Source organism: Chenopodium album, chromosome 6 (assembly GCF_948465745.1).
Source record: "Chenopodium album chromosome 6, dcCheAlbu1.1, whole genome shotgun sequence".
In the NCBI taxonomy this organism is placed as follows: domain Eukaryota; kingdom Viridiplantae; phylum Streptophyta; class Magnoliopsida; order Caryophyllales; family Amaranthaceae; genus Chenopodium; species Chenopodium album.
The window spans coordinates 57908000-57919321 of NC_137839.1; positions in this window are offsets into that span (position 1 = coordinate 57908000).

Genomic DNA, 11322 nt, shown 5'->3' on the forward strand with positions numbered 1-11322 from the left:
CTAGTCATGCCCATAGGGCCTATCAAAGATCCAGTTCCATAAGCCAGGCCACCCAAGTGGGATCCTAATAAGTATTGCAAATATCACCAAGGAAAGGGTCACGACACTGAGGAGTGTTGGAAACTCAAAGAAGCTATTCAATATCTGATCGATAACAATGAAACTTCCGAGATTCTAGCCATCGAAGATGACCAAGCATCCTTTGATCCATCACTTATTATCACACCTGTAGGAGAGCCCATGATCGAGATAACTTATACGACCTCTCTCGATGAAGTGGCCATGATTGGGGAGGAAGAAAGTCTTTTCTTAGATAATACCAGGAAAGACTCGTCAAGTCTAAAAGATGACGTTTGAAAACTGCAAGATGTCGTTGCCATGCTCTTGAATGCGGTAGAAGGATTAGCAAATCGGTGATGGTCATCAAACAAAATTCTCGCCAAGAGTTTAATGAAGAACTCAATGCTCCTAAGCCACGGGCAAAACGGACCATTGAAGAATACACACCAATAGGAATGACTTACAACGAAGCTTTTGACTGTCTTCATAATCAAGGTCTTATTCACTCCATTGGTCCCAGTCAAGACTCTCCACCTGAAAAACGTTTTCCCAATTGGGATTCAAATTCTTATTGTCGATACTATAGAGGTCGCGGTCACACTACTGAAAAGTGTCTCGCTGTAGACACCCATTTGTGTCTCCCTAAAACCAAACCCGGTGATGAGTACCTTTCACGACGAATCATAATCGAATGAAACGAAGTGTGGAAAGGTCTAGTGTTGCGGAAAGTTTTATTTCTTTTCTATTCTCTCTGTTTTTGAAAACTTTATTTTAAGAAAACAGCCAATCCAATTTGGTTGGTCCATGATATGGGTCCAATAGTGGTGTAGTTGGATGGGGCTTGCAAAGACCTTTCCAACGATATATTATAAGTCCAATTCCGATGAATATTGAGGAAGTTATGGCCAATTTACTAAACTGGGCCCGGTTTGAGCTTTATGTACGGCCCAATGATCTAGGGGAGGGCCTAATATGATTTATCATTCCTAATGCAATTTGGAATGGTTTTAGTCTTCTAGAATCTTCTAGAATGTTCTTTTCATTCCTAATTCAATTAGCATTGATAAGTTGACTTTGTTGACTTTTCAGAGTTTTAATCAAGATCAAATAGCATTTTCGAAGAAATTATATTATTTTATCTTCCAGTACGAGAAATTTATCAGATTTTCCAGTTTGGCGTCCAACCCCAGGCCTTGGCGCCTGGAACCAGGCTTGGCGCTAGACGCTAGCCACTGGTGCCTGGCGCCAATCCTGTTTTGCGATCTTCAGACTCTGTTTTGTTAAATTATCTTTTTTGGCTGATTTTCTCTATAAATATCGTATCAAAAACTCCATTTTGATTCACCAATTTCCACCAATTCATCAATTCACACCGATTCTCTTCATTCGCAAGCTTTCATTCGAAATTCATTCATCTTCGTCAATCATTCATCTTCATCTCTTAAATATTAATTCTTTAGCATTCTTTTCTTTCTTCAATTCTTTCTTGCTTTTTCATACAAAATTTCGCATTTACAAGGTCTAGAAACACCTAGCCATATTCAAAGTTGCTTTCGCCCTAGACGTGAAAGGGTTTAATTTCTGAGGGTTTGGTCCCAAATCTCTATTTCAACTATTTAATTTGATTGCTTTGGTTATTATTTTCCTTGAAGTTACTAACGTGTGTATTTTGTTATTAGAAAGAGATACAAGGCATCAAAGTAAGTAATTTAATGGTTTTAATTGATATTATGATGTAGAAATCATGTTTAAATTGTTATTATGATATTCCTAGTATCATATCTAGGGTAATTTTAATATTAAATATGATTGTTACGATGCTTCCTATGTTCTTCCTAATTTTAATTCATGTTAGTATCATTTTAGGGCTAAAGCTTTGATTTTTATTGGTTAGTGAAATGCTAGGGTTTGTTGCTAAAGCTTTGATTTTTATTGGTTAGTGACATGCTAGGGTTTGTTATTAATCTTGTTAGTATCATGCCTAGGATCTTACTTTTATTATGCTTTAACATGAATATTGTTATTATTGTAATTATTATGATTATTTTAATTATAATTGTTATTGATTATTATCATTGTTGCTTGATATGTATTATATTTTATATTGTTATTGCTTGATCACCTTTTATGCATGTTAAAGGGAATTGGTATTTGCAATCACGCTTAATAAGATAATTAATAATCTTGTTTAGGGTTAATTGTGATTATAATTCAAGTGATCGCCAATAATAGTTTATTTGTGCATTAATATTCAACCAACATCGATTAAACAGGTTTAGGGTTAATCCTATTGATTGCATGTTAGTCAGAAAGCGCACATGAATACGAGCAGAATAAAGTAGAGGCCTATTATTAGGGCAGGTCAATATCTTTTAGGTTGGATTTGTACCTTCATCCCCGAACCCTTATTTGGTTCATGAACTTATGGAGTTGACGATCTCTTGGATCGTTAAGTGGTGTAACCTTCACCTCGTGAACGGTTTACAAGTTCCTTAAAAACTTGTTGGCGACTCTTTTGCTCTATCTTCTTCCCTTTTGGACGCCACCGTACTTTAGTGTATGATCACAGTGGGGTTCAAGCTAGTGGGATTTTAAAGGCTTGAAACTATTCCCTACAGTTTTTGGCGACTCCACTGGGGAGGATTTCTATTTTCATTCCTGAATTTGTTTCAGCAATGATTTAGAATGAGTGGATGAGACTCGAAAAGTTCTAAGTATTTCATGTGCGTAATTTTGATTAACATTATTGTCATATGCATAAAAAGGTTCTCATTGGAAAGACCATCCATAATGAGTAAAAAACATAGGATTTTACACGTAGGAAATTTGAGAAATATCTTTCACAACTAGGACTGAAATAACACCGCGCGAAACTGGAAGATTTTATCGAGCATAGAAAGCTGTTGAGGCATGTTGGAAGTAGCGTCAGGGGCTAGAGCTTGGCGCCACACTTTTAGCCGTAGCGCCAGACGCAAGTATTGGCGCCAGGTGCTACAGTTAAAAGTTGGCGCCAGTCTCTATTTGCTAGCGCCACTTTCCCCCAATACCGAGCCTGAAATATGCGTTCTAATTTCGACCGGTTTTTCGTATTGTTTGCTCGATCCTACTTCCTGATTGAATTTTTTCTCACTTTTCTGAAACCCATATGTGTTCTACATATGGACATAACCCTCTGGGAATTCATGCTCCATCTACCCGATTGAACGCTCCTGGCAACAAAGGGTACATCCGAGATGTTGAATTCACCAAACCATGGAAGCGAGTTTTTTCTAAAACTCGCGGTGTCCCATCCACTCGCGCCAACCCTTCACGGTTAGGCTTCCGCGCGGTGCATCCGAACAATTAACCATGGACCCTATTTGACTAAACCATATCCTGAACTTTAGAGAACTAGAGCCATGGTTAGGTTGCGAACTCATTGCATCATATTATGCCTACTTGACTAATTGTGCATTATTTGTTGTGCATATATATTCCATGCTTCTCTTAACCGTTTGCTGATTTGTGTTGAGACTAAAATTAATGACTTAAAGAACTTTGCCTAATTAATTAATTAATTAATTAATTTGAGTCAACAAAGTTTATTTTTTTTAATCGGAATCGACCTAGTACGACTTCAGGCATACCCCAGTTGACTAATAATACCGAAAACATTCCCAGACCGAAGCTCCAATATTAGCGCCAAAGTCTGAGCTGTAGCGCCACATTATAGTGTGTAGCGCCAAACATTAACTAAATTGTCTGGCGCCAACCACCATAGTGCGACGCCAGTCCTATCGCTTGACCGACAGTTCGGATGATTTGTCGAGTCATCACCTAATGTCTAATTAATAAGTTTTCTGTTTAATTCGGTTAATTTTGCTGACAATAATGCTTAATTGAATCAATGTTCGAGTTTAGGCACTAAGTCCCATGGTCTTACACAAGAGTCTTAACATGTCACCTACACTCACTAGTCTTAGCACACACTTTGAGTACACATCACCATGACCATGTTGTAGGTTCATGCATGAGTCGGTCTTTCCGTCATTTGAGTTGGGGGGTACATTCTATTCCTAATTCTTCATATCCCTCTGTATAAATCTTCTTCCACATTTTATTCCAATCTTTCTTCACTTCCTCCATCCATTGCATGTTGAATAAAGTTTTAGTCAAATAATTAACAATAAGTATCCCCAAATTCCTTTTCCACAGTACTTGGTCGAGGAGAGAAGGGCGATTAATCAAGGACAACATCTTTATTCAAGTCTCGCTTTTTGATAAACCGATTCGTCAAAAGAGGAAGGCTAAGAAGATAGTGGCAACTCAAGAAGAAGTCAATGATCTTAAGAACCAACTGGCTACTGTGACTGAGACACTGAAACTTCTCGCACTTAGGGTCGATGACCCCGTGAAGCAACAACAGATGAACCTCATGCAAGAGAGTCTAAGCAAGCTATCTAGTGACTATAAATTTCAGGGCATGAGTTCGCAAGGGGTCTCGCTGGACAAAGAACTTCTTCCGCATAAGTTCAACGCCACTGACATCCCTAAATTCAAGGCAACAGATAACCGTTACTTCCACTTAAGAGCTTTTGAAACTATAATGAGAATTAAGGGTATCGATAAGAAGGTTTTCTCCTCTCTGTTCCCACTATCTCTTGAAACCGTTTGCCAACAATGGTTCTTCTCCCTTGACAAGGAGAAAACCTCTACCTGGGAATCGATAGTGAATGCTTTCATTGATAGATACAAGTTGAAACCGACCATAGACAACTTGAGATGCTAAGACAAAAAGAGAATGAAGGCTTTACTTCTTTCTTTAATAAATGGAGGGAAACTTCCGCCAAGATGATTGAGGTCCCCATCGAAAAGGAGTCTGTGAGAATGTTTGTCAAGAATCTCCAAGAAAAGTATTCAAAGCACTTAAAATATCAACACAACTTGAATACTTTCAAGGCCGTCTATGACATAGGTATCGAGATCGAATATGACCTCGCAAAGCAAAAAGCTACTAACAATAGCAACCACGGTGGCTGGAAAGGAAAGAAGAGTGACAATCCTTCTTCTTCCGAAAACGCCCACTCTAGTAATAGTGTTAGTAACTTTGACCATAATGATGTCTTAGCCATGGACAATCAAGGATCTAAAAGGAAACCCAGGCGAGATTTCACATCCATTGGAATGACCTACGATGCTGCTTTCGATCGTCTCTATGATCGAGGATTAATGAAGCCTATTGGCCCTACCGAGGATCCAACACCAGAAAATCGATCTTCAAGATGGAATTTAAATTCCTATTGCAAGTACCATCGAGGAAAAGGTCATACTACTGATGAATGCTACAGGTTTCAAAACCTCATTCAAGATCTCATAGAGGCAAATAAGATCCCATCGCCTCTAGCTAGCGAGAAGACTGGATGATGTCGGAGCAAACAACACAAGACAAGAGGCGAGCTTCAATGACAAAATTTCATGACCTCTTTTTCTATTTCTTTTTCATTTTTTCCTTTCCCTAATAAGTCTAGCATAGGCACCTTTTCTTTTCCTTTAGATTATTTTTGTAGTTTTTCTTTTCTTTTCCCTTAAAATGAGCATTTATTTCCTTATATATGATCATTTCATTGCATTAAAAAAAAAATGTCGAATTAAGCACAAGGTATACTAATGATTTGAGGCACCCCTTGTAGCCACACCATATCTCCTTTCGCCCTTCAATTATACAATCATTTCTTCATAAACCACTTTGAGCTTCGTCTAACGATAGACCTTTCTTTTTTCAACCTACATCTACCTAACCTTGGGATGGGATGGTGTGTAACTTATGCAATTCTAAAGAAAGCTTAAGCAAATTCAAAAGAAAGCAATAGCAAAAAAATAAGCAAAAATAAAAAATGAAAACAAGTGTACAAAAGGGCAAGTGTTCCAATGTCTTTGATATGAAAATATCTTCGATAAGAACATGTCTCAGATTGCGTCTCTTATCGAGTGCTCGGTACCGTGCCTGAGAAACATGAATGCCAAGTGAGTGATAGACCGCATGATCGGGATTTCCCACACTTATTAAAATAAAATAAATGCTAAAGCAAAAGAAAGAGCTAAAAAAAAAAGAGTAGAAAACCTCAAGCATAAAAATACAAATATTAAAAAGCAAGGTTGCACACCTTGGGGGCTTATCTAGGGTCTTGAGCCTTTATCCCCTTCTTCTTTAAACCTTTAGCCTAACCATGTTACAACCCTTAAAAAGACCTTTTTGAGGTATACACACTTGTGCGAGGTTTGGCTAGAGCTACGTTCGGCCTGATTCCTAACGGATGCGTAGGCAACCTCACATCAAGGTGCGGCCGTAATAAACATGCATTCATATTCACATTCACACACTTACACCATGATCATATCAAGGTATCTCCAATGCTCATCCCTATTCATTTAGAGCTAGACTTGGGGGCTTGATCCCTACATCATTAGCTTATCTAGCTTAAGAGTCACCACCATTTGACTCTTTTAATAAATAATATCTTTTCAGACACTTAGCTCTTGCGGCCTAACTTTTGTGTCACTATCACACACATCACGTATACATGACCAAATATATTTCCCTTAGGAACCCTTTGTCATGAAATCTTAACATAACGATGAAGCATGCCTTGTCACATCACTCATCACTCATAAATGTCATTACATAGAAATATGAAGTGCTTAGCCTCCGTGCCTAAGTTACCCAAATACTTTCATCATGGAGTCAACCGTTGAGATAGCCTAGGATGGATTAATCCTTGCACCTTGAGAGATAGTATCGAATGACATTTGACTAAGCTCATTCAACATGCATCTTCAGACTTTCGATTCTTTTTCGCGTCTTTCTTTTTCGGGAGAAAGTTGGTACCCTCCACAAAAATGACGAAATTTTTTTTTGCATTTTCGAGTCGCATAATCAACACTATGCACACATGGGTCATGAGTCTAACACATGTGTCATTTCACTTTGAGTCGAGTCAACCTCGAGTCAGTCAATCAGCGAGTCAAGTTTATACCTTGAGTCGTGTCAAGTCGATGAGTCAAGCATTATTAAACCTTAGCTCAACCCTCAGATAATTTTAAGCCTTAGGTCAACCCTAAGATAATTAAAGAAATTGGCAAAGTTCTATAGTCAAAATAAATACAGGTGCAGCAGAACAGGGAAGACCCTACTCCAGCGCTTGGCACCAGAGATATCTCAGCAATAATAGAGCTCGAAGCCTCTCAGAAAGGTGATTTCGACCTCATACAGGAATTTCGGGTTCCTTGGTATGCCAGTTAGCCCCTAGAAGCAATTTGACATGATTAAGTAGTCAGTTTGATTACAATTGCATTAAGTGATTGACCTGACGAAAGATCGTCTCACTTAGCTTAAGCGCCTAAAACATTGGCTCATTACAATCGGTTCAAAAGCAAGCACTTAAACGACAATATTTCCAAATATGGATTGTTGCGCATTCTTATTAAACGACAAAGTTTTCCAAAAATTGGATTGTCATCCCCAACTGACAATATTTCCAAAAATGGATTGTCGTGCATCTTCTTCAACGACAATTTTTCCAAGATTGGATTGTCATCTCTGGAAAAGTTTCCAAGCGTGGATTGTCGTGCTGTTTCTTTGTTTGGCAATTTTTTCCAAGTTTGGATTGTCATCGCTGACAAGTTTTCCGAAATTGGATTGTCATACACCCAGTTCCCTATAGAAAAATTTCCCAAAGGATTGTTGTAGGTTTCTATTCATCATAAATATCGGCAAAAGTTCCTCAACGTGGATTGTCATTCATTTTAGTAAGTGGCAATATTTTCCCAAAGGGATTTTCGCATAGCGTTGGCAAATTTCCAAGGTGGATTGCTTTCAAGAGTTATGTTCTAAGATGTGGATTGTCGGTCGTAGCAAAGTTCTTATGAAAGATTGTTACGAAGCATTGGCAACTTTTCCAAAAATTGGATTTTGGCAAATTTTCCGAGGTACGGATTGTCGCTTCATCGTGACAACATTTCCAAGGATGGATTGTTACGTGGCATTGACAACTTTCACTAAATCGGATTGTCATACATCATACAAGATTTATGTTGGCAACTATTTCCAAAGAAAAGAGGATTGTCATCACAGCAAAAGCACCGACATACTGGTTCACAAGCAGCAAAGCGCCGACGTACTGGCATAGCAAACATTAAGAAGCAGTGATCTTTTCGAAGACTATCACAGCGGAAATTGGAGTTATAACAAAAAAGAAGCTCTTTGTTCAGAGACGAGTGAACATCGAAACAGCAAGGTGGCGTTCCCTGGATTGTAGAGAGTTGTCACAAACAACTGAGGATTGTTTCAAGAGAAGCAATCTTCGATAGTATTCCCTTGGACGTGAAATATTATCCATGCGGATGAGGATTGTGTCTCCCCAAAACCAAACCCGGTGATGAGTACCTTTCACGACGAATCATAATCGAATGAAACGAAGTGTGGAAAGGTCTAGTGTTGCGGAAAGTTTTATTTCTTTTCTCTTCTCTCTGTTTTTGAAAACTTTATTTTAAGAAAACAGCCAATCCAGTTTGGTTGGTCCATGATATGGGTCCAATAGTGGTGTAGTTGGATGGGGCTTGCAAAGACCTTTCCAACGATATATTATAAGCCCAATTCCGATGAATATTGAGGAAGTTATGGCCAATTTACTAAACTGGGCCCGGTTTGAGTTTTAAGTACAGCCCAATGATCTAGGGGAGGGCCTAATATGATTTATCATTCCTAATGTAATTAGGAATGGTTTTGGTCTTCTAGAACATTCTAGAAGGTTTTTATCATTCTTAATTCAATTAGCATTGATAAGTTGACTTTGTTGATTTTTTAGAGTTTTAATCAAGATCAAATAGCATTTTCGAAGAAATTATATTATTTTATCTTCCAGTACGAGAAATTTATCAGATTTTCGAAAACGCGTTGAAATCCAGTTTGGCGTCCAACCCCAGGCCTTGGCGCCTGGAACCAGGCTTGGCGCCAGGCGCTAGCCATTGGCGCTAGCCACTGGTGCCTGGCGCCAGCTAGCCAGGGTTGGCGCCAATCCTGTTTTGCGATCTTCAGACTCTGTTTTGTTAAATTATCTTTTTTGGCTGATTTTCTCTATAAATATCGTATCAAAAACTCCGTTTTGATTCACCAATTTCCACCAATTCATCAATTCACACCGATTCTCTTCATTCGCAAGCTTTAATTCGCAATTCATTCATCTTCATCAATCATTCATCTTCATCTCTCAAATATTAATTCTTTAGCATTCTTTTCTTTCTTCAATTCTTTCTTGCTTTTTCATACAAAATTCCGCATTCACAAGATCTAGAAACACCTAGCCATATTCGAAGTTGCCTTCGCCCTAAACGTGAAAGGGTTTAATATCTGAGGGTTTGGTCCCAAATCTCTTTTTCAACTATTTAATTTGATTGCTTTGATTATTATTTTCCTTGAAGTTACTAACGTGTGTATTTTGTTATTAGAAAGAGATACGAGGCATCAAAGTAAGTAATTTAATGGTTTTAATTGATATTATGATGTAGAAATCATGTTTAAATGCACCCCTTTTTCTTTATTTTTTCCTCTTTAAAAAAAGCCGTAAAGTCAAGTCGATTTGAGTCAAGTAATTAAAACGCAAAATGGTTTAAATTACAGCGCGTGGTCAAGAAAGGAAGGACGATTAATCAAAGACAATCTCTTCGTACAAGTCCAACTTTTCGACAAACCCATAGCTCGCAAGAGGAAAGCTAAGACCATAATGGCAACACAAGAAGAAGTCAATGAGCTTAGGAACCAACTTGTTACCATGACTGAAACACTGAAGCTCCTTACACTTAAGGTCGATGATCCCGTGAAACAACAACAGATGGACCTCATGCAAGAGAGTCTAAGCAAGCTATCTAGCGACTACAAGTTTCAAGGGCTTACTTCACAAGGGGTCTCGGTGGACAAAGATCTTCTTCCGCAGAAGTTCAATGCCAACGACATCCCAAAATTCAGAGCAACTGATAACCCTTATTTTCATTTAAGAGCATTTGAAACAATAATGAGTATTAAGGTATTGATAAGAATGTTTTCCCCTCGCTGTTCTCACTATCTCTCGAGACTGTTTGCCAACAATGGTTCTTTTCTCTCGAGAAAGAAAAGACCTCTACCTGGGAGTCCATAACAAACTGTTTCGTTGATAGATACAAGTGCAACATTCAAGTTGAGACCGACCATAGGGAACTTGAAATCCTCAAGCAGAAAGAGAATGAAGGCTTCACCTCATTCTTTAACAAATGGAGGGAAACCTCAGCTAAGATGATTGAGGTGCCAAGTGAAAAAGAGTCTGTAAGGTTGTTCATCAAGAACCTTCAAGAAAAATATTCCAAGCATCTCAAGTATCAAAATAATCTCCATACCTTCAAGGCCGTCTATGACATTGGGATCAATATTGAAGACGACTTGGCTAAGTTAAAAGCTGCCAACAATAACTCCAACAGTGGCTGGAAAGGAAAGAAGAATGACAATCCTTCTTCTTCCAAAACCACCCACTCAAACAACGTTAGCACTTTTAATTTAGGAGAAGTCCTTGCTATGAACAATCAAGGACAAAAGAAACCATTTAGGAGGAACTTTACTCCTATTGGCATGAGTTATGACACCGCATTTGATCGATTAAATGCAAAAGGTCTTATAACTCTTATTGGACCATTTGGGGACCCACCAGTCGAGAAGAGGTCAGCTAATTGGAACCCCAATGCACACTGTAAGTATCACCAAGGTAGGGGCCATCTCACCAAAAACTGTTGGAAGCTTAAGGAAGCCATCCAAGATTTAATCGATAATAACAAGCTGCCATTGCCCCTTACCAGTAAGATGCCAAGCATTGATAATGCACCTCTCACGCACGCCTTGGCTATCTCTGATGAGGAAAACGAGGTTGACCCCTCGTCTCTTATTAAACCTGTCAAAGAAATCCATGCCATTGAAGAAGACGAGAAGACATTCTTCGACGCCATGGATAGCCTTCAAGAATCGGCAAGTAAAGAAGATATACAATTGCTCACACTGTCTATAATGGAAGTATCGCATTTACTACGTGAAGCTCTTAAAGCTATAAAAGAACCCCAAAAGAAATATGACGAGGTTCCACTCCTGAAAGATGAACCCAAGAGAGAATTCACACCCATGAGGACAACTTATGAGGCAAAGCATTTTCCCTTATAAGTCATTGAAAGACCCAAGAAGAGTAATAGAATTTACACTCCAATTGGGAT